General features: G+C 43.6%; 1 protein-coding gene across 1 annotated transcript in view; it reads left to right on the forward strand.

Moving 5' to 3' along the window:
- KATNIP (katanin interacting protein) overlaps nt 1–25,890 on the forward strand; it is a 357,151-nt gene that overhangs the window by 297,900 nt on the left and 33,361 nt on the right. The window lies entirely within an intron of this gene.

Below are 25,890 nucleotides of genomic sequence, written 5' to 3' on the forward strand. Positions count from 1 at the left end.
ACCAGAGCAGTAAGGGTTAATCACCCAAACCATCAATCCAAGGAAAGTAAATAGGAAATATCTCACCAGGAACCAGACCAGCAGTAACTACATGAGGCAGGCAAGGCAAAGACAAAGGAGGGGGAGGAGAAAAAACAGAAGGAAAAAAACGTCCCCGCAGCTTGCAAGGATCGCGGGAGGCAAAAAAAAACCTGCAAACGGGCCAAAAAAGCCGAACCTTCGGCTACAAGTCCAAACGCAAATATCGTTCACAAATCGAACACGACCACGAAACAAGCATTTCTGGTGTTCGTGCTAGCAAACTGCCGAACACCAATACCCACACTGGTCGAATGGAGCCTAACGGGGTTGTCAAAAAGTGCACCAAAACGGCCCTGGCCACCAGGGAGCCCCAAAACAGAGGGAATACACAGGGAGCACAAGGTAAAAGACAAGAAACAAGGCAGGAGCAGAACCAGACAGAAGGTAACAAAACCAGAAGACTAAAGTAGGGGCAAAAGACAGAGAGAAAAATGATAAGGACAGGGGTACAACAAAAGATCCCAAAACTGGTTAAAAAAATAAAAAAAAAAAAGAGCCTTCAGCCGGTTTGGGACCCTGAGTCTACCATAAATACTTAGTAAACACATGCTGAAAATACATGTAAAATAACAGCAAAATAGTAACAAAGCACAATATATTAACAAAACCCACTGAACAGAGAAAATTAGGTACTTATCTGACTGTGGAGCAGCAAAGAAAGAGGAAGGTGTGAAGGTGGTGCCTTCTATTATACCGGGACATGGCTGATGTTACTATGTATGCATTATTTTTTCATTTTGTTTTCTATTCTTTGCTGCTATTGTTGGACAGTAAAGAAAGGAATATGCAATATGAGCCTGTGTGTCTTGCAATACAATGCTCATTCCTGGGCAACCATATGCTCTCAAAGGCAACGTAACCAATCTGGCAAATTTCAATGTGAAAAAATGGAAAAACAAGCCTTATATTTGACCCTGTAACTTTCAAAAACACTATAAAACCTGTACATGGGGTGTACTGTTATACTCTGAAGACTCGCTGAAGACAAATATTAGTGTTTCAAAACAGTAAAACGTATCACAACAATATCATCAGTGAAAGTTCCATATGTGTGTGTAAAATGCAAAAAACTTGATAATACTTAACCCTGTAAGTCTTACTTCAGTAGTGGGGAAAGTATTGAAAACCATGTTAACCCCTTAAGGACCGCTGACGGTTCAGGACCGTCAGCGGTAAAACGTGCGTTTGGACCGCTGACGGTCCTGAACCGTCATAACGGTTTTGGGCTACTTACCTGATCGCCGTCGGTCCCACGGCGGCGATCAGCTCTCCTCCCGGTCCAGGGGGACTGCCTGTCTGCCCGGGCAGCCCCCCCTCGGCAGATCAGGACCCCACGGCCATGTGATCACTCGATCACATGACCGCAATAGGGGTCTTTGTATCTGCCTGCAGGGGGACTGTCTGTGCTGACAGGCAGTCTCCCTGCAAGTGAAAAATCACAAATAAAGTTTTAAAATAAAGTAATAAGTGTGAAAAAAATATGTGTATATATATATATGCTATATATACATGTATTATATCTATATATACCTATATATAATATATGTATATATATCATATATATATATAATGTCACACTAAGTGTATTTTTATATTTATATATACGTATATAATTATAAAAATACACTTATATTTAAATTACACACGAATATATACAATATATATATAATAACTATATATATGGTATATATATATTATTATAAAATACAAATAATATGTTAATAAAAATAAATAACAAAAAATAAAAATAATTTTTAATAATTAAAAAAAAATTATATATATATATTCAGTTTTATTCTAACAGTATTTTGATATTGATATATATATATTTATATCAAAATACACTTAGAATGTAATGATATATATATCTATGTATAAATAAATAAATAAAAATAATACGAAATATACATATGTCCACATACATAATTACATAAATAATTTCATAAATATACACGTAGACGTCAAATATATAAATATGTATATATATTAAAATTCTACGTGCATATTTATGTAATATTTTTACCTAATTAAGTAATTTTAATGATTGCAATTTGAGGGACCTGCCTGCCAACCCAGGCCAAAAGTCCAGATAATTTAATTTGCTAGCACTGTGTTTAACCCTGTAACTTTCTATGACACCCTAAATCCTGTACATGGGGGTACTGTTTTACTCGGGAGACTTCGCTGAACACAAATATTAGTGTTTCAAAACAGTAAAACATATCACAGCGATGATATTGTCAGTGAAAGTGAAGTTTTTTGCATTTTTCACACACAAACAGCTCTTTCACTGAGGATATTATTGCTGTGATATATTTTACTGTTCTGATACACTAATATTTGTGTTCAGCGAAGTCTCCTGAGTATAACAGTACCCCACATGTAGAGGTTTTATAGTGTTTGTGAACGTTACAGGGTCAAATATAAGGCTTGATTTTACTTTTTTTTTTTTATTGAAATTTGTCAGATTGGTTAGGTTGCCTTTGAGAGCGTATGGTAGCCAAGGAATGAGAATTAGCCCCATGATGGCATACCATTTGCAAAAGAAGACAACCCAAGGTATTGCAAATGGGGTATGTTCAGCTTTTTTTAGTAGCCACTTAGTCACAAACACCGGCCAAAGTTAGCGTTTTTTGCATTTTTAACACACAAACAAATATAAATGCTAACTTTGGCCAGTGTTTGTGACTAGGTGGCTACTAAAAAAGACTGGACATACCCCATTTTGAATACCCTGGGTTGTCTACTTTAAAAAATATGTACATGTTAGGTGTGTTTCGGGGATTTATGACAGATAACGGTGTAACAATGTCACTATTGATACATTTAAAATATATATATATTGAAACAGCAATTTCCTACTTGTATTTATAGGCCTATAACTTGCAAAAAAAAGCAATAAAGCATGTAAACACTGGGTGTTTTTAAACTCGGGACAAAATTTTGAATCTATTTAGCAGTTTTTTTCATTAGCTTTTGTAGATAAGTAAAAGATTTTTCAAGTAAAAGTCCAAAAACATGTTTTTTTGTTTTTTTTTCACCATATTTTATTATTTTTTTTAAATACAATATATGACATAATATAAATACTGGTATGTAAAGAAAGCCCTTCTTGTCGTGAAAAAAACAATATATAACTTGTATGGGAACCGTAAATGAGAGAGCGGAAAATTACAGCTAAACACAAACACCACAAAAGTGTTAAAACTGCTCTGGTCCTTAACGTACAAACATCTCAAAAACAGGCCGGTCCTGAAGGGGTTAAAGGATAGGATTGTTAAATATATAAAAACACATGGATTTCAAGATCAGAGACAACATGGGTTTACTTCAGGGAGATCATGCCAAACTAATCTTATAGATTTTTTTGATTGGGTAACTAAAATAATAGATCCGGTCGGTGCAGTAGACATTGCTTACCTAGATTTCAGTAAGGCTTTTGACACTGTTGCACATAGAAGACTTATCAATAAACTGCAATCTTTAAGTTTGGATTCCAATATTGTTGCATGAGTAAGGCAGTGGCTGAGTGACAGGCAACAGAGGGTTTTAAACAATGGAGTATATTCAAAGCATGGGCTTGTCACCAGTGGTGTACCTCAGGCATCTGTACTTGGACCCATTCTCACTAATATTTTTATAAGTGATATTGCAGAAGGTATTGATGGTAAGGTATGTCTTTTTGCTCATGATACTAAGATATGTAACAGGGTTGATGTTCAAGGAGGGATAAGCCAAATGGCAAATGATTTAGGTAAACTAGAAAAATGGTCAGAGTTTTGGCAACTGACATTTAATGTGGATAAGTGCAAGATAATGCACCTTGGACGTAAAAACCCAATGGCAGAGTACAGACTATTTCATAGAGTCCTAACCTCAACATCTGAGGAAAGGGATTTAGGGGTTATTATTTCTGATGACTTAAAGGTAGGCAGACAATGTAATAGAGTAGCAGGAAATGCTAGCAGAATGCTTGGTTGCATAGGGAGAGGTATTAGCAGTAGAAAGAGGGAAGTGCTCATGCCATTGTACAGAACACTGGTGAAACCTCACTTGGAGTATTGTACGCAGTACTGGAGACCATATCTTTAGAAGGATATTGATACTTTAGAGAGAGTTCAAAGAAGGGCTACTAAACTGGTTCATGGATTGCAGGATAAAACTTACAAGGAAAGGTTAAAAGGAATTTAACATGTATAGCTTGGAGGAAAGACGTGACAGGGGGCACATGATAGAAACATTTAAATACATAAAGGGAATCAACACAGTAAAGGAGGAGACTATATTTAAAAGAAGAAAAACTACCACAACAAGAGGGCATAGTCTTAAATTAGAGGGGCAAAGGTTAAAAAATAATTTCAGGAAGTATTACTTTACTGAGAGGGTAGTGGATGCATGGAATAGCCTTCCAGCTGAAGTGGTAGAGGTTAACACAGTAAAGGAGTTGGGATATGCATAAAGCTATCCTAACTATAAGATAAGGCCAGGGACTAATGAAAGTATTTAAAAATTGGCCAGACTAGATGGGCCGAATGGTTCTTATCTACCGTCACATTCTATGTTTCTATGTAACCGCATGTCTGCACTACGCCCATGACCCAGACTGTCAGTATTGCCTTATATACACAATTTAACTATCCATTAAACCTTCAAAAGCTTATTAATATTATAAATGTGTGGTACACAAGGAGGGAGTGTTGGTTAGGTAATCTAACCCTAGCAGTATTCACTATAGGGAACAAAGACCATAAGTGAGGATTTTATAGCAAGATATTGATACTTTTTGAGTAATTCTGAATTAGATGGTTCATGTTTTTAATATTTTATATATAGTTTTGGGTGTAAATTTATAATGTAATTTATTATAAATATAAGAAATATAAGATGCCAAATACGGCTAATCCAATCTACACTCTAAAATATAAATAATAAGTAAAACTAATTTGTTTTTAATTTAAAAAAAAAATATATATATATACGCGTACATAGATATGTGTGTAATTTTATTCTAACTGTATTTTGATAATATATATATATTTATATCATACACTTGGAATGAAATTATACATATATATGTGTGTGTGTGTGTGTGTGTGTGTGTGTAAAAAAATGCAAAATATATATGTATATATCCATATACATAATTACATAATTTCATAAATATTCAAATATGTAAATATGTATATATATTTAAATTCCCAACATCTCTCTACTACTAGTGGTTTCTTGAATTTTTTACTTTTACTGACAAGCCTAATGCAATTTTCTGTTGCCTTCAGCAGTGCAACTTTTAAATAATCCAATTTCTCTTGCACTCCATTTAAATTGCTCCAGTCTGATAAGGAGTCCTTTACACATATTCTAATTTTAGAAAAGTCTGTTTTTTTTTAAAGTCTAAAACTTTTGTTTTTGTGTGGTGTGACTCAGTCACTGTTCTCATATTAAACCACACTGATGATCACTGGATCCTAAACTTTCAACTATAGTAATATCTGATACCAAATCTCCATTTGTTAATACTAAATCTATTATGTCCTCTTTACGAGTTGGCTCCTTAACGACTTGTTTTAGAGACAATCCCAGTAGGGAGTTTAGAATATGTCTGCTCCTGGCACAAGCAGCTATTTTGGTTTTCCAGTTCACATCAGGAAGATTAAAGTCACCCATGATAATAATTTCCCCCTTCATTGTCATTTTAACTATATCCTCAACTAGTAAATTATCTAACTCTTCTATTTGTCCTGGGGGCCTATAAATCACACCTCCACAAGTTAATGTGTGATTACCAAATTGTAACGTAACGCAAACGGACTCTATGTTCGCTTCACAAACTTTTATTAGGCTAGATTTTATGCTATCCTTCACATACAGGGCCACCCCTCTCCCTTACTTGCGTTCCCTGTCTTTTCTATATAAAGAGTACCCTGGTATTGCTATGTCCCAGTCATTTTTCTCATTATACCATGTCTCAGTAACAGCGACTAAATCTACATTATTAGTTGCTATTATTGCCACAAGTTGATGGATCTTATTCCCTAAACTGTGAGTATTTGTAGACATGCCTCTAAGCTTATCATTTTTTAACACACTTACTACAGACACGTTCTGTCTTTGTTTTGGGGGCAACTGGATTAATGTTTTATCCTAGTTCAAATACATCGTAGTAAAACCTCTGAACTGCTCACTGAGAACATTTGTTCACCTTTTGAGAAAGATGCAAACCATCTTTTTTGAACAGTTTATTTCCATTCCAAACAGCTACCATGAGAAATAAAGCCAAATCCTTGCTCCTGACACCATTCACCAAGCCCCAAGTTAAAGTCCCTAATACGCATCCGCCTGTCGTTCTGTGTGCTATGCACAGGCAGAACTTCAGAGAATGACAGTGTGGAAGCAACCTGCCATATATCATTGGCAAAAACACAAAAAACTTCCTTTACCTCTGAAACCTCATTGCATGCCAAGTAATTTGTCCCCAGATGGACAAGTACATCCAATTCACCTGCTTTGCTCGCTTAACAATATTACAAATACGTCTCCTGTCTCAAGACATCTCGCAAGACCACCATTGTCCATCTCCACACCTCTTATGATAGAATCCCCCAACAACAGCTGCTTTCTGTTAGGCCTCACCATAGTCTTCAAGCCCGTCTCCATAACACCACTACCCTTTGTGCCTGAGCCATTCTCCACAACACCACTACCCTCAGTGCCTGAGCCTGTCTCCACAACGCCACTACCCTCAGTGCCTGAGCCTGTCTCCACAACACCACTACCCTCAGTGCCTGAGCCTGTCTCCACAACACCACTACCCTCAGTGCCTGAGCCTGTCTCCACAATACCACTACCCTCAGATCCTAGGCCATTCCTAGTATGTCTCTGCGGCAGTGGCTTTGCAGTAGTTCCAGCCTTAGTTCGTTTACCAGATAATTTACAAATCTCAGACTTCAAAAACGCAATCTCCTGCCGCAATATAGAGAACTGTCTACAGATTAGACAGCATCCACATCTCCAAAAAGTGGAACGTGAAACAAATGCATAAAAACTATTACACTGAACTAAGTCTGACATTTTAATGAGGTGAATCATTTAAGTCAAACAAATCTTAAACGTATTAATTTTTTTGTCCTCCTGAATAGCTCAGATTACCTCCAGTTAATCTCCAGAATATATCAAATCACACACTAGGAATTAGCACTCTCCAGAATATCTCCAATCACACACTTAGAAGCAGCACTCTCCAGAATATCTCCAATCACATACTTAGAAGCAGCACCTAGATGTAGCAACCAAGCAATATTAGCCACGCTAATGACAACAACCCTTATATAGCTCCTAAAATCACCACCCACTAGGACTGTTAAATACCTGGGTAGGCCTATGCTTATTTGCACACAATAGCTAATTAACCAACGATCAATGCCTTACCAATAGTGATGTCCCGAACGGTTCGCCGTGCGATGTTCAGTCCGCCCCCTATTTGTCATCATTGAGTAAACTTTGACCCTGTACCTCACAGTCAGCAGACACATTCCAGCCAATCAGCAGCAAACCCTCCCTCCCAGACCCTCCCACCTCCTAGACAGCATACAATTTAGATTAATTCTGAAGCTGCATTCAATTTTTTTTTTTTTTTTTGTGTGTGTTTGTGTTTATTATACATTATCCTCCATAGCCAGTAACCTGTGTTTATTATACATTATCCCCCATAGCCAGTAACCTGTGTTTATTATACATTATCCCCCCATAGCCAGTAACCTGTGTTTATTATACATTATCCCCCCATAGCCAGTAACCTGTGTTTATTATACATTATCCCCCCATAGCCAGTAACCTGTATTTATTATACATTATCCTCCCATAGCCAGTAACTTGTGTTTATTATACATTATCCCCCCATAGCCAGTCATTAGAATTTCTCTCTTCGATGATGCTACATCATCATAAATCTCATAGAAATTTAGCAAATATTTCGACCAGATTACACAGGGTTGGTATCATCTGCATTTTTTTTCCGAACTCTCATAGACTCAACATTTTTATACTATACCATGTTAAAAGGTATGGCAAACCTTTGAATGGACCGGTCAAGTTGAGTGTTTAAGAGCCATAGAGAAACGTAGAATCAACCTTTGTCCATGATATTCTCATCCAGACTACATACCTCACCAAACCTCAAACCCAACACACAGGAAGTCTATAGTTGTGGACACAGGGAGTCTATAGTTGTGGTCGCAAGGAATAAAATTTCAGCATCCCCGTACAACAATTTTATAGATTTTCACAATTCAAAAGAACATATTAGGCATAATAGGGAGTATTTCTTTAAAGATTAAACTGCAGAGTATCTTAAGGCTTATGTAACAAGTAATGCACTGGATAATTTAAAGTACCTGTAGCAAGCAAAAGTTAGTTTACAGCACCAAATGAAGCCTGTGTTGGACTGCTGAAAATGTAGATGTGGCTATGTGCTCTAATTTACAAAAAAAAAATAAAAAAATATAAATATAGTTACATAGCCAAAAAGAGACTTGCGTCCATCATGTTAGGCCTTCCTCACATATGTTTTTGCTGTTGATCCAAAAGAAGGCAAAAAACAGAGTCTGAAGCGCTTCCAATTTTGCAACAAACTAGGAAGAAATTCCTTCTTGTCCCCAAAATAGCAGTCAGATGTCTGATTGGATCAAGCAGCTATTACCCCACTAATTAGAAATTATATCCCTGTATGTTATGTTTTTGCAAGTATTTATCCAATTGCAGTTTAAACATCTGTAATGACTCTAACAAAACCACCTCTCCAGGCAGAGAATTCCATATCCTTATTGCTCTTACTGTAAAAAAAAAAAACCTTTCCTTTGCCTTAGATTAAATCTCCTTTCTTCCAGCCTAAATGTGTGACCTCGTGTCCTATGTATAGCCCTGTTTATGAATAGATTTCCAGATATTGGTTTGTACTGGCCCCGAATATATTTGTATAATGTTATCATATCCCCTCTCAGGTGCCGTTTTTCTAAACTAAAGAGATTACATTTTTTTAACCTTTCTTCATAACTAAAATGCTCCATTCCTTTTATCAATTTTGTAGCTCGTCTCTGCACTTTTTCTAGTGCCATGATATTGTTCTAGATTATTTTAATTAAACAAATATGTTTAAATGTCTATCTGTTCCTGTCCAAATCTGAGATGATTAAATTGCGTATACGCAGAAGTAAGTTCACACTGACACACGGAGTTCAGGTTAAAAGCACTTCGAGAAAATTTAATGGCATCTGATTAAAAAGCGGGCTCGCAGACCCTTATAAGAGCGAAATTGCATCATCTTTGAATATCAAGATAACAACAAATAAACATCATTAATTGGGTTAAGTGTTAAGTGGTTATGTCAATGTCCACCCATCAATATTATTAATTGGCTCCAGCACTAAGTGGTTAGCTACGTGTCCTCCCACCGGGAGGTGGCGTTATTCTGGACACGGGTGTGGACAGATGGCTCAAGCGCCATCTTACCCAGCACGAGGCTTACTCGGTGGGAAGGGGGGCTTTGGCGTCATTTTGGGTAGTTAGTGATGTCAGACTCTAGGTCAGGTTCAGGGTCTTTTTTATGAAAGAACATTTCATACAAGCTGTTTCTCATGGCCTAGCTATAGTATACTTTGTTTCATATTACAGGAACTTGATAATTCCGGTGTTAGTCATGTCCTTCTAGAAAATACAGTCTCTATTCATTATTCTAAATGCTGTTAGGAAAATCTGTCATGTAATGTAGTTAAAAATGGAGTTAATACAAAAATTCAATACAGGATCAATAAAGGTTTTTAATAATTCTACATCAGTCCCCCCTATGAAATGTTAGATTCTAAAAAAGATAAACTTTATTTGTTAATACCAGAAGACGTGTTAGCCCAAAGGCACAGAAACCCAGTGACCGCTAGCTAGGTGTTATTGCAAAGTGCAATTCTGTCCCTTCCTGTCCCTAACAGGCTGCAGCACATCCGTCAATACGGGCAGGAAATCTCTTCACTCCGCTGGTGGCCCGCGGTGGCTAGTCCACCACTTCTCCGCACGGCAGTCAGTTCCATAGAGACGGACGCTGTCCCTAAGCTGGTTCCCTACCTAGAACTCTTGCACTTTATCAGTAAAAGGGATAGTTTGCAGCGGTATACAGGGTGAGTTGAGATCTTGGAAATCTTGGTCATCAACTTGCAGATGGGCAAAAGTTTGTGCCGCTTGGTCTACAGTCTTCTGTAGGAATTTTCTCAGACAGGGGAGGACACAACAAACGAGAAGAGCAAAAATAAAAAGAGAAATTAGTATTGCCATACCAATATGCATTAAAGCTTTTTGCCATCCTGTCATCCAACCAAACCATCTTTCCCAGGGATCTTTTATCCCAGAATTCCTTTTTAACTCTTCAGAGAGCTCATTTAATTTCTCTATGGCCAAGGTGACTTTACCATTAGGACCTGTGTTTTCTGGGATGTAGGTACAACAGGTCATGGTGTCGGGCAATATTTTACATACACCCCCTTTCTCAGCTAGAATCATGTCTAAGGCCATTCTATTCTGGAAGGACATTTGAGATGTAGCCTGCAGTTGTTCGGCTAAACCCTGGAGGGCATCCCTGGTATAGTTAACAAAGCGTTGTTGGTTGTAATAAATGTAATTTATCCAATTTAAATTCTTGTTTGCAGTAACTATGGTAAAAAGTGATTCAAACCCCGCAGCAACTTCATCTCTTGCTTTAAATTCATTAGGCACCCCCCTAGGCACCCCAATGGCATCAATGTAAATGTGAGGGTCAAAACTGCCTTTTACTGGGGCTTCACGTTTAATCTTGGCTGGTGTGTGTATGGACTCATGTGTGTCAGGGTGTGTGTCGGAGATAATATGTATAGGCATGATGGCTTTAGCCAGAGTACACTCCCCCCACCATTCCTTTTCCATCCTGGATCTTAGCTGTAAATCCCCACACAACCAGTAAATATCCCCCAATGACCTAGTATGGAATTGTAACAGGTACATAGGGACAGTTCTGTAGGTGGCACAATACCCTTTGGAGAAGTTAACCAAGAATTTACCAATTCCATCATAATTGGCATAACAGGTGTAATTACCTTTATAAACTGTAACACCATCTGAGGGTTTGACATCCTTGGTAAGGAGAGGATATTCTACTGTCCATGCTTTGCAGAGGGACCTATTGAAGTTGTAGTGGTAGGCAAAAAGACTCAAAACACATTCTTCTATATCTACTGGCAAAGTTAAAGGTACGGTGCCGAGGTGTGGCCGGGCACCACCACACACATAGCATGCAGTTCTGTTATGTTTGTTGGCATTATATTTCATCCATTCTAACCATAAATTAACATCATTAAAACCTGTTTCGGCGGCCATGGTATCTTCAAAGGTGGGGTTAGCAATGGCCATCATGTCTTTAAAGGACTGGATGTGTGGTTTTAATGGGTTTGAGACCATGTGGGTGGCCCCTTGCCACTCTGGAGAGTGGCACATATCTTTTAGATAGAAGTGCCCTAGTTTGTTATAGGAACCTTTCTTCCAATACATTCCCATTACATACTGGTCTGCATCTGTTGGACTGGGATGCTCAATGTTTAGGATTAATTTCATGGGTATACCCCCTCCAGGCTTCCTCAGAGTCATTCTTTGGAGAAGGAATCTACCGTGATCATCTACTTTAGATAAGGCACTTTTTGGTTTGTAACCCCAGGCAGGCCCGGCATTCCATTGTGTCAACTACAAAAACATAGGGGTCCTTTACATGAGGGATATCTCTATAGATATTCTGAATTTGTGACGTAGGGAATGGGCAATCTACAATGTCACAGTAATCAAAAGTGTATGTAGCCACACGGGTACATGAAGAATTGTACCAGAAGGTATACCCACTGGCATCTTTAGTAATGGCTACTTGTTGGGCCTTAATTAGGCTAATTAAGGAGATGATGTACCAGAGGCACATGGTTGTGCGGTATCTGCTTCCTCTGGGGCAGGAGTCTTCTTGCAATGCGAAGCGTGGATCCAATGTGGCGTGTCGGCCAACTTGACGGAGGTTGAAGTGATCAGGAGAACTTGGAATGGTCCGTCAAATCTTGGTTCCAGGGTGTGTTTCCGCACAAATCTCTTGACCAGAACCCAATCTCCGGGAAGCAGGTTGTGGGTACCCGTATCAAAATCGGGATCTGGAATTGAAGAGAAAACTTGGGCATGTATTTTGTTCAAAGCACTTGCAAGTTCAGTTACATAGTCTACTAAAACATCAGTTTGAAGCTGCAACTGTTGCGGGTAGTAACAACCTAGTCTGGGTGCAGTCCCAAATAGAATCTCATATGGGGATAGTGAGTGCTTCCCTCTAGGTGTGTGCCTAACGCTGAATAAAGCTATTGACAGGCTTTCTGGCCAGGGCATCTTTGTTTCTTGTGACATTTTTAACATTCTGGCTTTTAGGGTGCCATTCATGCGTTCCACTTTTCCACTACTTTGTGGGTGGTAAGGGGTGTGAAAGGCTAGGGTCACTCCCAGAGCAGTCCAGATTTCTTTAGTCACTGTTGCTGTAAAGGCTGGGCCCTGGTCACTTTCAATAACTTCTGGAAGTCCAAATCTACATACAAAATCTGTAAGTAGACGTCTTGCTGTTGTTTTTGCAGTGATATTGGTTACTGGGTAGGCTTCAGGCCAGCCTGAAAACATGCCCACTATTACTAGTGCATATTCATGAGGCCCACTCTTGGGCATTTGTATGTGGTCAATCTGAATTCTCTGGAATGGGTACATAGGCTTAGCCAAGCGTTTCAAAGGCACTTTGATTGGTTTTCCTGGGTTGCATTTTGCGCAAATGACACAGGCCCTACAGAAGCTGTTGATCAATGTTGTGATTCCAGGTGCTTCGTAATACTTTTGTATGAGGGCGGCCATTAAGTCTTTTGACAGATGTGCAGGTCCATGTGCCCATTGAACAACTGCTGGATATAAGTTCTTAGGAAGGCAGAATCTAAAGTTGTTGTAGTATACTCCATCCTTTAGGACTGCTCCTTTCTTCTTCCATTTCTGTATTTCTTCGGGGGCAGTTGTAGCTTGCTGTTCCCGTAAGATTCTTAGGTCAGTAGGAAGAGTCTGCAAGGTAAAAATAGGAATTTCTTCGTGTCCGGACACTTCTTCATCCACTTCCTGCAATTTTCTTGCCGCTTGCTTAGCAGCCTGATCAGCCAAGTGGTTGCCCTTTGCTTCATCTGTATCCAATTTCCCATGTGCCTTTACTTTCAAGATGGCCACTTCTTCAGGGAGTAGGAGGGCATCCATTTGTTCCTTGATTGCAGAGCTGTGTTTGACTGGTGTACCGGCAGTGGTAAGAAATCCTCTTGTTTTCCAAATTAGTCCGAAGTCATGTGCCACACCCAGAGCGTATCTTGAATCTGTGTAGATGTTGGCACGTTTCCCTTCGGAGATCTTGCATGCTGAAGTCAGGGCTTGCAATTCAGCTTCTTGTGCAGACATTGCTGGTGGTAAAGATGATGATTTGATAACTTCATCTGTTGTGGTTACGGCATATCCTGTGTGGTATTTTCCTTCTTCATCAGCATACCTTGAACCGTCCACAAACAGAGTGAGATCAGGATCTGTTAATGGATTCTCATGTACAGTTGGTAGATGTATTGTCTCCATTTTCATCTGTTCAAAACAGTCATGAGGTGTCTCTGGGTCATAATCATTCACTATGACTAGATCTTGAAATTCATTTTCCAGGAAGTGGCGTGGCCATGCTTCAAGATGGCCAGTTGTTGGGTATTTGGCAATGCCATTTTCCTGTAGCTGTGGTTCATCCATGGTGGCCCATAATTTTGCCATGGGCCCAAGATCATTCCATGATTTTGTTTTCAACTTGGTGACAGGGACATGTGGAATGGCAGTGTCCCAATGACGGTACAAGTATTTGAGTTCTGAAGGTAGTTGAATCAGGACCATGCTGTTGCCTTCAGAGTCACAGTAGAAGTCTTGTGCAGTGAGTTTCACCTCCACCCGATGATAGAGCTCATCTTCATAGCAAGGTTCAGGAGTGATGTTTGGTTTGTACCACATGGTACAGAAGGCATATCCTGCTCCCTCGCAGAGAGGTGTTTGTCCATCATGAAAGGATAAATCAGGATGCATTCTCTTGATGGTACCAGTGAGAAGGTAGATGTAGGTTTCATCCATGATAAACCCATAGTGGATACCCCCCTCAGGTAGTGGGAGAAGAGTGGACGGGTTGAGAACCTGACATCTTTGTATGGTGATGTTGTCAGGTAATAGGAGGTGACATTGGAGGCGTAGGTGTCTTGCAGGAGACACATGCTTGAGTTGTACTTGGTTGATGATGGCAGAAATGTCATGAGGGGCCAAGACAACTAGAGGGTGGCCAAGGACTAGGTCCGCAGTTCTTTCAATTAGTTCTCTTGCTGCAAAAACGGCCCGAAGGCAAGACGGGGTCCCTCTGGCCACAATATCCAGCTGGCAGGAGAAAATAGGCCTTTGACGGCCTCTTAAGTCATTTGTTTGAGTAAGGACTCCTGTAGCGTGGCCTTGTCTTTCAGAGACAAACAACTTGAAGGGTTTGGTATAGTCTGGTAGGCCTAGAGCAGGAGCAGATGCAATGGCACGTTTTAGTGTGCAGAAGTTGTCTTGTGCTTCATTGGTCAGGCAGAATGGGTCTGACTTGAGTGCATCATAGAGTGGTTGCATGAGCAGAGAGGCTTCTGGGATCCATGCTCGGCAGTAGGAAATTAGGCCTAAGAAGGCATGTAGAGATTTTGAAGTCCTTGGAGGTGGAATATCCAGTACTGCTTTGACTCGGTCATGAGTGAGATGTCTGTTACCCTGAGATAGACAATGTCCAAGGAAGATTACAGTAGGCTGACAGAATTGAAGCTTGAGAAGTGAAGCTTTGCATCCTTGGTCTGCTAAATAGCAAAGGAGACTAATTGAACATTCTTCAGTTGTAGGTATGTCATCTACACAGAGCAGCAAATCATCCACATACTGGAGCAGGACAACTTGTGGGTGGTCTGATTGCCATGGATCAAGGATAGAGCACATGGCCTTCGCAAATTGACTTGGAGAGTTTTGTGCCCCTTGGGGCATGACAGTCCATGTATACTGTTGCATTTCATGTGTGAAGGCGAACAGGTATTGACAAATTGGATCCAGGGGTACACTGAAGAAGGCATTGGCCAGATCAATGACTGTGAAGTATTTTGCAGAAGGTGGGACCCCAGAGAGCAGAGTGTGTGGGTTTGGTACAATAGGGGTGTCCAGGACAGTTGCTTCATTCACTGCACGGAGATCCTGGACCATTTTGTATTTCTCTGGTTCACCTTTTGGAGTCTTCTTCTTCACAGGAAACAATGGGGTGTTGCATTTTGATTCACATTTCACGAGAGCACCCTTCTCCAAGAGTGCTTTGATTTGAATTGAAATAGCTGCAGCTTGAGCTGGTTTTAAAGGATATTGTGCTTTCCTTGGTAGCTTTGCTCCTGGAATGAGTTTTACCACCACAGGTGGAACTTTTAGGTGACCTATGTCTTCTGGGCCTGAGGACCACAGTTTTGCAGGTACTTGTGTCTTCAGTGAATCAGGGAAATTGGACCTCAGTTCCTTTGCTTCCCCATGGGGTTCTTCTAAATGGAGCATCAAAGGCAGGGAGCACAAGGCTGAGGTGTCTGACACAGATAGAGGGGTGGATAACTCTACTTGTCCATCTGGAGTGAAGATGATAGATGCCTGCAGGCGTGAGAGGACATCAGCGCCTAACAGGTTAATGGGGCATGTGGAGGAAACCACAAAACGAGCAAGCAAGCTAGGGTAGTAGCCAACTCGTAATGGAGTTGTTAAAGGATTGTGTCTTGGTTGGCCATCCACTCCTACACAAGAGACATCAATATTTGATAGAAATGATGGGTCTGGCAGGTCTTGTTCTCGTAGAACACTTCGGGCTGCACCTGTGTCAACAAGAAATGTAGTAGGTTGTCCTTCAATGGGTAGAGTCACAGTAACAAGTGGCCCCCCCTTATCCCCTGAAGACACTGCCATGACAGGGGTTGATGACACAGGCTTGCCAATTTCCTAATCATCAGGTTCTTCAACTATTGGAACTGTTTTTGTGGCCTTGGGGCCAGGAGCAGGCTTGAACACTTTCTTGGGTTCTGGGCAATCGTTTTTGAAGTGTCCTTTAGCTTTGCAATTGAAGCAAAATCCATCCTCGGGTTTGGTGCCTTTTGGGACAGGTCCGGGCGGGACACCATGAGAGGAGCTGAAGTGGGCCTTCTAGGAGTCTGGGCAGATTCCAGACCTCTAGCAACTAAGAGTAAGGTATCCAGAGGGACTACCTTATATTCAGGGCGTGCAGCAATGATTCCCTTGCGTATGGAGTCTTTGACACCTTGGACAAATGCACCAGACAGCATTTGAGAATGGATCTTGTCTGTGAGATCAAATCCCAAATCTGTAAACAGTTGAAACAGTCTTGCATGAAACCTTTCCACTGATTCTCCTTTTTCCTGTACAATATCAGTAAGGCCAGCAGCCTGATCTGCAAGTTTGTCCTTAGCCCATTCCTTTAGCTGGTTGCAGAATGCTACTCCGGAGGGGTAGTCAATGTCACTTATAAGCACATCTGTACTGAGGTGGTGGGCAATGCTGGGCCAGTATGCATCTCCGGCTTTGATGGCACAAATGCTCAGTAAATCACGCCATGCAGCGGAATAAGTCTTTTGAATTTGAACTATCCCTCGGTAAAAAGGCATAGGTTCCTTTTCTTGGTCAGGGAGTGATTTCATCAGAGAGCTAGCCTGAGTAGGATTAAAAGAAACATATTTAGGAGGGGCCTGATCCCCTCGGCCCGTATGTCCGAAAGGATCATCGAGGGAACAGCGAGGCGGAGGCCCTGTGGCATCCGGTGAGCCCCGGTATCCATGAGAGCCGGTCTCCTCATACTCATCTTCGTCTGTGACCAAGACCCCTCTGGACAGTGGGGCCACTTCTGGTGTCAGAGCCGGGGGAAAGGCGGGGATCCCGGATGCTGGGGTGGCCAGTGGATTATAAACCTGGGATGAGTAGTCACCGGGAAGTACCGGCATTAGGGGTGCTGGATGACTGGGGGCCGCCATATTGGAGTCGTGAAAGGAAGCTGCGTTAGGGTTAAGGGAGGTAGTGGCGGCCATGTTGGATGTGGGCACATCCGGGGTAGACCGTGCCGGATTGGGCGTGACCGGGGTATGGGGAGTGGCTTGGGAAAGGAAGTAGGTTTGGTTTGGATAGGGCAGGGCCATGTGGTAAGGGAAGGGGTATGGCCAGGCCATCTGGGCAGGGGCTGAGGTGGAACCTGGGGAGGGCGGGTTAGCTGGGTAGGGATTAGGGAAGGAGGTGGGACATCCGGGGTACGGAAATGAAACTGAAGGGGTGGGAACTTGGGCTATGGGAGGAGTGGGCAGGAGAGAGGATGGAGAGAGATTAGCAGAGGCGGGTGTAGTAGGAGGAGCCAGAGTGGGTGTAGTGGGATTGACAGTAGCGGGTGAGGAGGGGTTAGAGAACTGGGTGGATGCAAGTGGGAGGGTAGGATTATTGACGGAGAGAGAGCGTAGAGAAGGAATGGCGGATGAAATGTTTGGATTAGACAGAGAAGGTAGTGCAGGGATGGATGAGGATGATGGGAATGTTAGGGATGATGATGGGGAAAATAAAGATCCATCAGAATTCAGGACCGGGCAAACAGGGGAAATGACGGGATGGGTGATGGGAGGATTGGGAGTGGGGAACATGGTCAGCTGGCTGTCACTTATTGCTGACTGAACCTTGGGGATGGACATCCCCTGGGCGCCATTTTGGGGCGCTGGCTGAGGGAATGCCCCAGCAACATAATTATTATGATATACATACAATTTTACACCTTTGTGATCTATTTCTTCCTCAACCCAACCTTCCTGCTGAATAGCCTTTGCTACTCTATACCATGCTTCTGCAGTACGTAATAAATCATTATCTGTAAGCTTGCCTTTCTTCTCTGTCAGTAATCTACGCCAGCTTTCTGGCTGCAATCTACCACATGAAGGCACAGCAATTTTACACACTTTAGCAATCTTTTCAACTCCCTTAACCATCTCTTCACCCTCTCTGTCTTCAACTAGATCACACGCTAGCCAGCCCTTACCGGGCTTTCCCAATCCCTGTCCCATACCCCCTATAAAAGGCGGATTATTGACGGAGAGAGAGCGTAGAGAAGGAATGGCGGATGAAATGTTTGGATTAGACAGAGAAGGTAGTGCAGGGATGGATGAGGATGATGGGAATGTTAGGGATGATGATGGGGAAAATAAAGATCCATCAGAATTCAGGACCGGGCAAACAGGGGAAATGACGGGATGGGTGATGGGAGGATTGGGAGTGGGGAACATGGTCAGCTGGCTGTCACTTATTGCTGACTGAACCTTGGGGATGGACATCCCCTGGGCGCCATTTTGGGGCGCTGGCTGAGGGAATGCCCCAGCAACATAATTATTATGATATACATACAATTTTACACCTTTGTGATCTATTTCTTCCTCAACCCAACCTTCCTGCTGAATAGCCTTTGCTACTCTATACCATGCTTCTGCAGTACGTAATAAATCATTATCTGTAAGCTTGCCTTTCTTCTCTGTCAGTAATCTACGCCAGCTTTCTGGCTGCAATCTACCACATGAAGGCACAGCAATTTTACACACTTTAGCAATCTTTTCAACTCCCTTAACCATCTCTTCACCCTCTCTGTCTTCAACTAGATCACACGCTAGCCAGCCCTTACCGGGCTTTCCCAATCCCTGTCCCATACCCCCTATAAAAGGCGTCCCAGATATAGGGGAAAGAAGATGAAACAGAGTGTCTACAATGCTCGACTGCCACTCGGAAGGGTGGGTCCCCCCAAGTGCATCTTCCCAAAACGTAGACTAGTCACTAATTCCGCCTACCCGAGGTAGCCACGGATTGGAGCGAGGTGAGAAGTGTGTGACCAATCACTTCTCTCACAAGAGAAATAGGAGTGGATAGTGTAAATAACACAGGAAGTAGGGTAAAAAGTAAAAGTAAAGTGACAGTAGAGACAGACACAGGAGTTTGAATGACTCCCAATTAAAACAACAATTCAATTGAAATACAGTGCATGAATCACAGTTCAAATAAATTCAAAAGTAATCCCTTTCCTTTACTCATGTGACCAAAGTCACCTCCCTCAACCTCGTAGTGTCCCCGCTCGGAGAATGACTTCCTCAAGTCTCACTACCAGCAGCCAAGGATAACAGCTAACACCGGCCCGAAATCCATATGCCTCCCTCGTTACAGCAGTCCACCAAGTGTGGCTACCACTATCCTCACCCTCGTAGCGCCCCTACGGACCCACCCGTAAGTCTCACTACCCCGTGGTGATGGAGACAGCAATGCCTGCCCGAATCCACGCATAAAATAAAATTGGAATGCCACCAGCCTCAGCGCTCGAAGCTGGAGGGTACCACCTCTCTGCAAGCAGAGCTATGTGCACAATGAGGCTAGCTAGGCTATCAAAGTGACACCATGGGGAATCCCCAGGAAGCAATGAGTCTACACCCCTCCACAGATTCCCCCCCCCTCTCTTTTTCCTTACTGCTGCAGCTACCCAGCACCTAAAAGAGGTAAACAGGCAAAGAAGACCCCCAGGAAAACTTCCACAGGTCCACCCCCCTTTTTCCCTACAGCCACAGCCACGTGGCTCCTAAAAGGGGTAAACAGGCAACAGAGGACCCCAGGCACACACCCACAGGTCCACCCCCCTTTATCCCAAAAGGGGTACACAGATAAACACTCTACCCGGGCACTTAAGCTAAAGACAGGCCAATACAAACACACCCAGGCAACAGATAGACTAAATGCAGGTAAACAGGTGGGTAACAACAATAAGGCACCGGGCAAGATATTACCTGTCTTTGATGTCCTACCGGTAGCAGTCACAGACACTTGGACGGGTCAATCAAAGGGGCTGGAACATACCGGCTAGGCTCTGCAGTAGTCTCTACCGTGTATCCAGAGGTGATCAGTCTCTTATCCTTCCCCCAGGATTCCTCCGTCCAACAGCGTCTTCCTTAGCGCGGCTTACCGGCCAGAGGCCATAGCCCGGTGCCCCACGTATGGGCGCCAAATTGTTCTAGATTATTTTAAATAAACAAATATGTTTAAATGTCTATCTGTTCCTGTCCAAATCTGAGATGATTAAATTGCGTATACGCAGAAGTAAGTTCACACTGACACACGGAGTTCAGGTTAAAAGAAAATTTAATGGCATCTGATTAAAAAGCGGGCTCGCAGACCCTTATAAGAGCGAAATTGCATCATCACTGAATATCAAGATAACAACAAATAAACATCATTAATTGGGTTAAGTGTTAAGTGGTTATGTCAATGTCCACCCATCAATATTATTAATTGGCTCCAGCACTAAGTGGTTAGCTACGTGTCTGTGGCGGTACCAGCCTTGCCACTGGGCATTGGAGAAGACTGATTGCCAGCCTCCTGCCATGTGACTATGGCCCCTGAGATGTATTGCCTGCTCTCCTGTACTGCTGAGGATTGCTACCCCTTAGGTGGATTTGGCTATGGAGCTTGTGTAGTGCCCTCTGTTGGTAGCAACAGTAATATGCACTACCTGAATAGCAAGACTGGTAATTTGCATATTCGGGTAGATTTGCATATCGCTAATTCTGCATGCAGGAGAGACATTTGTGTTAATTATGGTCTTCCCCACCTATTTATAAATATGTAATTATGTTATAATAAGTCACTGAATGTTGCCTGCTATGATTTGACTGTTTGTAATTTTATTGAGTTTTCACAGCAATGTTAATGTAATGACCAAATGGGCTAGTCCCAAGTAAAATAAAGATTTTGTCAGTTCTACTTCACCCTCAATTTGGAGTTCTGTCTCTTATTGGGGGAATCTCCTACAAGGGATTGCTATGCTCTGCATATTCCCTTGCTATAATCACTCCTAAGCTCTTTTAAGAGCTCGTTCCTGCTTCGCTCTGGAAGGAAGAGAAGTTCGTCCTGCGGTGGTTGTGTTGTCGGCTAGAGTGCTTGGAATCCTCAAGAAGTGCTAGGAGCATCCATCAACGGAGGTACCCAGTCGGGGTGCCAGGTGATCCGTTACATTGGTGGCAGCGGTGGGATGGCTTCCTAGCCTTGGGAAAACCAGCACTACTTCAGAGATGGAAGGCCGTGCAGTATCTCCCTTTGATGCCAGGCTCCAGCAGCGACTACAGGATGTGATGCGCAGTATGGAGTATCCTATCCCAGAGGAAAAAGAGACAGAGTGGAGGGTGGCGCTTCGTACCGATCTCTGGAAGGAGGACATCGACGAAATTCGACCCTTCCGGTTCGAGGAAATCCTGACCACTAACCAGCGCCAAGCAGAACAACTAGAGCTGCGGATGCCATTATTGGGAAACCAGCCCTCAGAGGAATGGGTAAGCGAACTGGAGACGCTAGTTGAGACTGAGGTGTGGCTGGATGATTCCTATCGGGCCCTGCGGTGGCATGCTTACCACCTCTACCCATGGCTGATCGAGTACAAGTGTATTGAGGGGGAAGACTACGATGGCCCTGGTTTGTTGTGGGATACTATTGAAACTAGTCTCTGGTTCGGAGACACCGACATTGCTCGCTTCTGGTCCATCCGAGCTGAGCGGGCAGACAACTGGGACCTTACGGAGATCGATGCCATTCAGCCAGATCTATCTTTTCTTGCCAACCGGGAGTGGGAACTAGAACAGGATTATGTTTGCCTATTCCAATGTATAACGCCGCCTGTCTCTGACATGATGGGGCTTATTGACTGTATGCCACCGGAAGCATTGAGTTTAGTTCTTCCTCCCCAGCAACCAAGCCTGTTATCAGGGGACCTTGGTACTGTACCACATATGTCCCAACCAGCACCAGAGATGGAAGATCTTATTGACTTGTCCTGGGAAGACACCCAGCTGGCAGGTGGAGATGGGACAGAGGTCTCTCTACCGGCCCTACAGGGATGCTGGGCAGTCGGCCCAGATCCCCAGCGGCAGTATGTATCCCAGGGAGCTGAAGGTGCCGTCCTTCCTCCCCAGCGGCAGTGTGTGTCCTTAGGAGAGGAGACAGTTGGTCCCTCTTCCCAGCAGTCCAGTGAGTCTCAGGGAGCCGAAGGTGCAGTCCTTCCTCCCAAGCGGCAGTGTGTGTCCTTAGGAGAGGAGACAGTTGGTCCCTCTCCCCAGCAGTCCAGTGAGTCTCAGGGAGCCGAAGGTGCAGTCCTTCCTCCCCAACGGCAGTGTGTGTTACAGGGAGCTGAAGGTGTCGTCCTTCCTCCCCAGCAGCAGTGTGTGTCATTAGGAGAGGAGACAGTTAGTCTCTCTCCCCAGCGACTGAAAGTATGTATGGGAGAGGAGCTTGTTACCCCCTCTCCCCAGCAGCTGAAAGTATGTATGGGAGAGGAGCTTGTTACCCCCTCTCCCCAGCAGCAGCTTAACCCACCAAGGGGAGACAGTAAGCTCCACAACAGTGCAGATGGGACCGTGGTCTCTGCACATGCACCACTAGGGGTAGGGACAGTCGGTCCTGTCCACCAGCAGCAGGGCTGTTTAGCCAAAGGGGAGACAGTCGGTCTCCCCCTCCAGCAGCAGGACTATGTAACCAAAGGGGAGACAGTCGGTCTCCCCCTCCAGCAGCAGCCCCAGATCCCGAGAGAGGAGCCTACCAACTCTTCTTTTCAGCATGGCTCCAACCAGGCTACTCCCGTGGTAGCGCTGGCACTCAGCAACCCACCAAGGCAGCCTATCAGTACCCCACACAGCCTTGTTGAGGCACCTGGACATGGACGAGCTAATCTTTTACCCAGGTGTAGTAACCATGTATTGTGGGTAGGCTGTATTACTGTTTGTGCTTCGTGGGTGGGTTGCTGGACTAACCAGGGCACTGACCGGCAGGAGGTCAGATACCCTGTTAGTCTGTTTGGAAAAGGGGAGAAATGTGGCGGTACCAGCCTTGCCACTGGGCATTGGAGAAGACTGATTGCCAGCCTCCTGCCATGTGACTATGGCCCCTGAGATGTATTGCCTGCTCTCCTGTACTGCTGAGGATTGCTACCCCTTAGGTGGATTTGGCTATGGAGCTTGTGTAGTGCCCTCTGTTGGTAGCAACAGTAATATGCACTACCTGAATAGCAAGACTGGTAATTTGCATATTCGGGTAGATTTGCATATCGCTAATTCTGCATGCAGGAGAGACATTTGTGTTAATTATGGTCTTCCCCACCTATTTATAAATATGTAATTATGTTATAATAAGTCACTGAATGTTGCCTGCTATGATTTGACTGTTTGTAATTTTATTGAGTTTTCACAGCAATGTTAATGTAATGACCAAATGGGCTAGTCCCAAGTAAAATAAAGATTTTGTCAGTTCTACTTCACCCTCAATTTGGAGTTCTGTCTCTTATTGGGGGAATCTCCTACAAGGGATTGCTATGCTCTGCATATTCCCTTGCTATAATCACTCCTAAGCTCTTTTAAGAGCTCGTTCCTGCTTCGCTCTGGAAGGAAGAGAGGTTCGTCCTGCGGTGGTTGTGTTGTCGGCTAGAGTGCTTGGAATCCTCAAGAAGTGCTAGGAGCATCCATCAACGGAGGTACCCAGTCGGGGTGCCAGGTGATCCGTTACAGTGTCCTCCCACCGGGAGGTGGCGTTATTCTGGACACGGGTGTGGACAGATGGCTCAAGCGCCATTTTACCCAGCACGAGGCTTACTCGGTGGGAAGGGGGGCTTGGGCGTCATTTTGGGTAGTTAGTGATGTCAGACTCTAGGTCAGGTTCAGGGTCTTTTTTATGAAAGAACATTTCATACAAGCTGTTTCTCATGGCCTAGCTATAGTATACTTTGTTTCATATTACAGGAACTTGATAATTCCGGTGTTAGTCATGTCCTTCTAGAAAATACAGTCTCTATTCATTATTCTAAATGCTGTTAGGAAAATCTGTCATGTAATGTAGTTAAAAATGGAGTTAATGAGGGGGCGTGGCCTGACCAGGGATCGAGCTGGACGTGGCTGTGTAGAGCTCCTGCCCCAACGCACAACTTACAGCATACTTTAGCAGTATTTTAGACCCAAATTGCCACCTTTTGTCTAGCATGGACAAAAAGAACACCAAAAAACAGCCCAGGAGGGGGACCGAGGGAGGTACGACGGTCCTGGACCTGATGACGGCCCATAAAACCGGGCCTCCGGATCCCCAAGATGGCGCCGGACGGAGCCCTTCGCCCCGATCATCCTCACCACACGAGGCAGCGGGAGAAAGCAGAAAAAAGGGCGAACTATCGCAAATCCTGGAACGCCTCGACGGAGTCCAGACTTACCTAGCTGGCGAAATAGTGAACGCCACAGAGGTGCTCCGTGGCGAGATTGCGGCCCTGGGCACACGCACTGCCCGACTCGAGGAGCGGATGGAGACCACAGCCAAGGCCCATAATGCGGCGGTAACCCATCTGAACGGCCTGGCGGCCCGTGTGACGGACACAGAGCTGGCTATCGAAGATATGTCTAATAGGTCAAGGAGAAATAATCTCCGGGTCCGTGGCCTTCCGGAGGGCGAAAAGGATGGCACGCTGCCAGCGATTTTGATGGCGCTATTTAGACCCCTTTTGCCGGATCTCCCTGAAGACAGGTGGCACATGGAGAGGGCCCATCGAGCCCTCCGAACAAGAAGGGCTGAAACCAACTCCCCTCGGGATGTCATCGTCCGGTTCCTTTTCTTCCAGACGAAGGAAGCATTGATGCGCAAAAGCAGAGAGGCCAAGATTATGCACGAAGGGAAGGAACTCCAGGTGTACCAAGATTTAGTGCCCAGCACGCTGCAGAGGAGACGGGAGTGGAGACCCGTTACGGAAGCCCTGCGAGGAGCAAACATACAGTATGCATGGGGGTTCCCTTTTCGCCTCATGGCCTTTAGAGGGGGGAAGACCCTTACCCTGACCCCTAACGGAGACCCGAGAGCTTTCCTGGATGCCCTGGGAATAGCTGCAAGAGGAGACCTGCCCGATATGAGGCCTGCATGGGAGACCAAGGGAATAAACCCTTTAAAAAAGGGGGGAACATCTATAGGTAAACTCTTTGCCATCATGTATTTAGACCTACTTATAACCACAGTTTCCCCTCACGTAATGAAAAATCAAACAATTAACCAATGAAAAAGGGGAACAACACAAGATAAACTTTTTCCGTTGTGCATTTCGACCTAGATTTACATAAAGTTCTGTTTCACGTACAAAAAAAATAAAAAAATAAACAAAAACAAAAACAAAAAAATTTTAAAAAACAGAAAAATTTAAAATATACGCATAGGGAATAACGATTTAATTTTAAAACACAAGAACTGAGAAAGTACGTGAAACTTACAAAGATTCCGTAGTAAGAGAGAGGATGAAGGCATACCAACATTGTTGCATACCAAGTTCACAGGGCAGGGCATAGGTCGGGGGAGATCTGGGAGTAGAAGGGGACACAGGTTGGAGGAGTCGGGGCGATGGCCCCGATGGGGGTCGGGAGATTCCAAGTATTGTAGACGTACAACTGTTTATGTTTCCTTTTTTGAAAGATTATGTTGCGAAGTTGCTACATGCTTGTACACTATGTTTTTTCTTTTTCTCACTGCTGCGAAGCCTTAGGGCGTGCGGACACTCTATACAGTGCCCTTGCAGCGTGTATTAGAGGGCATTTTTCTTGCCATGCTGTATTTTAA

This window comes from Pelobates fuscus, chromosome 8, assembly GCF_036172605.1.
Source record: "Pelobates fuscus isolate aPelFus1 chromosome 8, aPelFus1.pri, whole genome shotgun sequence".
NCBI classification, from domain to species: Eukaryota; Metazoa; Chordata; class Amphibia; order Anura; family Pelobatidae; genus Pelobates; species Pelobates fuscus.